Raw genomic sequence first — 5,000 nt, forward strand, 5'->3', positions numbered from 1 at the left:
TGCGGTGGGCCGCACTTCTCCCCTAGTAGGACGTCGCGACCCGCTGGGTGCCGGCCTACGGCCCGGGTGCGCAGCCTGTCCTTCCGCGGGCCTCGGTTCGCGTCTGTTGGGCAGAGCCCCGGTGTCCTGGCTGGCTGCCCGGCGGTATATCTGGAGGAGTCGATTCGCCCCTTTGGGCGCTCGGGCTCCCGGCAAGCGCGCGCGGTTCTTCCCGGATGACGGACCTACCTGGCCCGGCCCCGGACCCGCGCCGCTGTTGGCTCGGGATGCTCTCGGGCGGAATAATCGCTCCCGTCAGCGGCGCTTCAGCTTTGGACAATTTCACGACCCGTCTTGAAACACGGACCAAGGAGTCTAACATGTGCGCGAGTCATTGGGCTGTACGAAACCTAAAGGCGTAATGAAAGTGAAGGTCTCGCCTTGCGCGGGCCGAGGGAGGATGGGGCTTCCCCGCCCTTCACGGGGCGGCGGCCTCCGCACTCCCGGGGCGTCTCGTCCTCATTGCGAGGTGAGGCGCACCTAGAGCGTACACGTTGGGACCCGAAAGATGGTGAACTATGCCTGGCCAGGACGAAGTCAGGGGAAACCCTGATGGAGGTCCGTAGCGATTCTGACGTGCAAATCGATCGTCGGAGCTGGGTATAGGGGCGAAAGACTAATCGAACCATCTAGTAGCTGGTTCCCTCCGAAGTTTCCCTCAGGATAGCTGGTGCTCGTACGAGTCTCATCCGGTAAAGCGAATGATTAGAGGCCTTGGGGCCGAAACGACCTCAACCTATTCTCAAACTTTAAATGGGTGAGATCTCCGGCTTGCTTGATATGCTGAAGCCGCGAGCAAACGACTCGGATCGGAGTGCCAAGTGGGCCACTTTTGGTAAGCAGAACTGGCGCTGTGGGATGAACCAAACGCCGAGTTAAGGCGCCCGAATCGACGCTCATGGGAAACCATGAAAGGCGTTGGTTGCTTAAGACAGCAGGACGGTGGCCATGGAAGTCGGAATCCGCTAAGGAGTGTGTAACAACTCACCTGCCGAAGCAACTAGCCCTGAAAATGGATGGCGCTGAAGCGTCGTGCCTATACTCGGCCGTCAGTCTGGCAGTCATGGCCGGTCCTTGCGGCCGGCCGCGAAGCCCTGACGAGTAGGAGGGTCGCGGCGGTGGGCGCAGAAGGGTCTGGGCGTGAGCCTGCCTGGAGCCGCCGTCGGTGCAGATCTTGGTGGTAGTAGCAAATACTCCAGCGAGGCCCTGGAGGGCTGACGCGGAGAAGGGTTTCGTGTGAACAGCCGTTGCACACGAGTCAGTCGATCCTAAGCCCTAGGAGAAATCCGATGTTGATGGGGGCCGTCATAGCATGATGCGCTTTGTGCTGGCCCCCGTTGGGCGAAAGGGAATCCGGTTCCTATTCCGGAACCCGGCAGCGGAACCGATACAAGTCGGGCCCCTCTTTTAGAGATGCTCGTCGGGGTAACCCAAAAGGACCCGGAGACGCCGTCGGGAGATCGGGGAAGAGTTTTCTTTTCTGCATGAGCGTTCGAGTTCCCTGGAATCCTCTAGCAGGGAGATAGGGTTTGGAACGCGAAGAGCACCGCAGTTGCGGCGGTGTCCCGATCTTCCCCTCGGACCTTGAAAATCCGGGAGAGGGCCACGTGGAGGTGTCGCGCCGGTTCGTACCCATATCCGCAGCAGGTCTCCAAGGTGAAGAGCCTCTAGTCGATAGAATAATGTAGGTAAGGGAAGTCGGCAAATTGGATCCGTAACTTCGGGATAAGGATTGGCTCTGAGGATCGGGGCGTGTCGGGCTTGGTCGGGAAGTGGGTCAGCGCTAACGTGCCGGGCCTGGGCGAGGTGAGTGCCGTAGGGGTGCCGGTAAGTGCGGGCGTTTAGCGCGGGCGTGGTCTGCTCTCGCCGTTGGTCGGCCTCGTGCTGGCCGGCGGTGCAGGATGCGCGCGCCTGCGCGGCGTTCGCGCCCCGGTGCTTCAACCTGCGTGCAGGATCCGAGCTCGGTCCCGTGCCTTGGCCTCCCACGGATCTTCCTTGCTGCGAGGCCACGTCCGCCTTAGCGTGCTCCTCCGGGGGCGCGCGGGTGCGCGGATTCTCTTCGGCCGCCATTCAACGATCAACTCAGAACTGGCACGGACTGGGGGAATCCGACTGTCTAATTAAAACAAAGCATTGCGATGGCCCTAGCGGGTGTTGACGCAATGTGATTTCTGCCCAGTGCTCTGAATGTCAACGTGAAGAAATTCAAGCAAGCGCGGGTAAACGGCGGGAGTAACTATGACTCTCAAAGCCCACCTGATGCGTAATATATGGACCCTCTCGATTCACCCCTCAGCATCCTTGTGATGTCGGGTGGATGATGGTTCAATTAGCCTCTCGGTGGGAAATCCTAGCTCTGGCCTTCAAGTGGCGGGAGTCGTGAGGGTGCTGCGGAAGGTTTCACGTAGGTGTACCTTTCCAGTATCCCGACCGACAGAGCAGGGTGCTTTTTCGGGCTTGGGGGTTACCTCCCCCCCTGCCTTTGTTACAGCTGGTGCAACTAACAGAAGCAAACGTGGTACCAGGCCTCCCGCTGGAGCGCCTGTGCCAGCTGATGAGCCAGCCAACCAGCCAACCGGTGCGGGTCGAGCGCTGCTCCCCGCCATCTGCCCTGACTGTATGCGGTCCTTCTCCACCAAGACCGGACTTGGTGTCCATCGGCGTCGCGCCCATCCGATTGCTGCTAATGCTGAGATCAAGACCGAGAGGAAGAAGGCCAGGTGGTCCCAGGAAGAGCTCCTGCGTTTGGCCCATGCAGAAGCGACTCTTGCCACCCAGGGTTGCAGATTTTTAAACCAGGAACTTGCAAAGGCCTTCCCCGAGCGTACGCTGGAATCAATTAAGTGTCAGCGTAAAGCGCAGCCCTACAAAGACATGGTTGCGAATTTTGTCACCGAGCTCACTAGCGTGGATCGCGGCCTTCAGGGTCCTCCTAGCGAGCCAGCAGTCAGTCATTCTTTGCCACAGTCTCCACCTCGAGTGGAAGATGTTGACCTAGCCATCTGGTCATTTGTAGTAGAACTTCCCCAATCAGACCGCCGATTCCGCTCGCTTGATGATCTCGTGGCTCTGGGTCCCACCACTAGCCGTGAAACAATCCAGGCTATGTTGCTGTCTGTTCTTGATGAAGTAGGCAGCAGGGAGCCAGCCGTCCACCAAGCTGCAAGTATGCGGACCCAACAGCCCCCAGAGCGGAAGCGTGCACGCAGGAGATGGGAGTATGCGGTGGTCCAGCGTGCTTTCAAGAAGAACGGAGCACGCTGTATCAACGGACTTCTCGATGGCACACTCTTGCATCAGCCACCATCCATCCCAGGGCTGATTGAGTTTTGGACAGACCTCTTCTCTCCACCACGTGTCAGGTCTCGACCTCCGCGTGGGGAGGGTCTGTCCGATGAGCTGCTGCCATTCTCGAAGAGGGTGCCCTTCCGTGACCTCTGGGCTCCCATTTCTGCAGAAGAAGCCACCGCTGCTCTCCCGCCTCGCAATTCTGCTGCAGGTCCTGACGGCCTCACGCCGACACAACTGCGTCGCCTTCCCCGGGAGGTTCTCCTCAAGATCCTTAATTTCCTCCTCCTTTCCCGCTCCCTTCCTTCCCGACTCCTTCAGGCCAGAACAACCCTGCTGCCCAAGAAGACCGCCGCAGCATCCCCTGCTGACTTTCGTCCGATCACAGTGTGCTCGGTGCTGACCAGAGCCTTTCACAAGGTTCTGGTTGGCCGCCTGATGCGCTACTGTGTGTTGGACGGTCGCCAGCGGGCTTTCATCCCTCAGGATGGGATGCTTCACAACACCTTTCTTCTAGATCTGGCGATGACCCAGGCGTGCCGAGCTGCCGGCTCGCTGTACTTGGCATCTCTGGATGTGTCAAAGGCCTTCGACTCGCTTGCCCATGGTGCCCTTGGCCTGGTGCTAAGGGCCCACGGTTTGCCGGTCGAGTTTGTTGACTACATCCAGGGATGCTATGAGGCGGGATCGACGGTTATCTGCGCGGATGGGAAGTCGTCAGATCTAGTGCGGCCTTCGAGGGGTGTTCGGCAGGGTGACCCGCTGTCTCCTATCCTCTTCAACATGTCCATTGACATTCTCTTGTCTCGCCTGCCTGCTCATATTGGTGCACGCATTCTTGGACGGCGGATAAATGCGGCTGCATTCGCCGATGACCTCCTGCTGTTTGCCGAGACTCGTGATGGGTTGCAGGAACTTCTCACCATCGCCACGTCGGCCCTGGGGGATCTCGGGCTCGAGGTCAACCCACGGAAGTGTTTTTCTCTCGCCCTTGTCTCATCAGGCCGGGAGAAGAAAACCAAGGTCGACGAGACTGTCATCTTTCGTGCTGGGGGGAACAACATCCCAGCACTGGCGATGGGAGATACTTTCAAGTATCTAGGCCTGCAATTTTCCACGTGCGGACGCAGTCTTTTTCATCCCCGGCGGGAGGTCGAGAAGCAGATGAACATCATCAAGCGTGCACCACTCAAACCTCAGCAGCGGCTTTTTGCCCTTCGTTCTGTTATCCTCCCGGGTATTTTCCATGGTCTCGCCCTGGGGAGGACTCGTCTTGGGGCCCTCTCTTCCCTTGACGTCTGTGTTCGTGCAGCTGTTCGATCTTGGTTGCACCTGCCAGCAGATACGCCGGTCGGTTACTTCCACGCCCCCATCTCTCATGGGGGCTTGGGGGTGCCTGCAGCCCGCTGGCTGGGCCCTCTTCTTCGTAGGAGAAGATTGGCGAAGATGCAGGGACTGGGTGCGGCAGCGGACGATTCTTCCCAGGACTTAATCCAGCGAGAAATTCACCAACTGGACCACGCCCTGCAATGGCAGGGGGAAGTTATAAAGTCCAGTTACCAGTTGGGCCGGTGTTGGGCCGACCGCCTGCACTCGTCGGTCGACGGCGCTGCGCTACGAGAGTCTGCCCGAACACCAGGGCAGCACTGCTGGGTCTCCAATACGCGGCAGTT

At 59.3% G+C, this 5,000-nt stretch overlaps 1 pseudogene; it reads left to right on the top strand.

The window, feature by feature from the left end:
- Positions 1-5,000, top strand: part of LOC124733775 — a 7,747-nt pseudogene that overhangs the window by 593 nt on the left and 2,154 nt on the right.

The sequence above is a fragment of the Schistocerca piceifrons genome, unplaced genomic scaffold, assembly GCF_021461385.2.
Source record: "Schistocerca piceifrons isolate TAMUIC-IGC-003096 unplaced genomic scaffold, iqSchPice1.1 HiC_scaffold_1408, whole genome shotgun sequence".
In the NCBI taxonomy this organism is placed as follows: Eukaryota; Metazoa; Arthropoda; class Insecta; order Orthoptera; family Acrididae; genus Schistocerca; species Schistocerca piceifrons.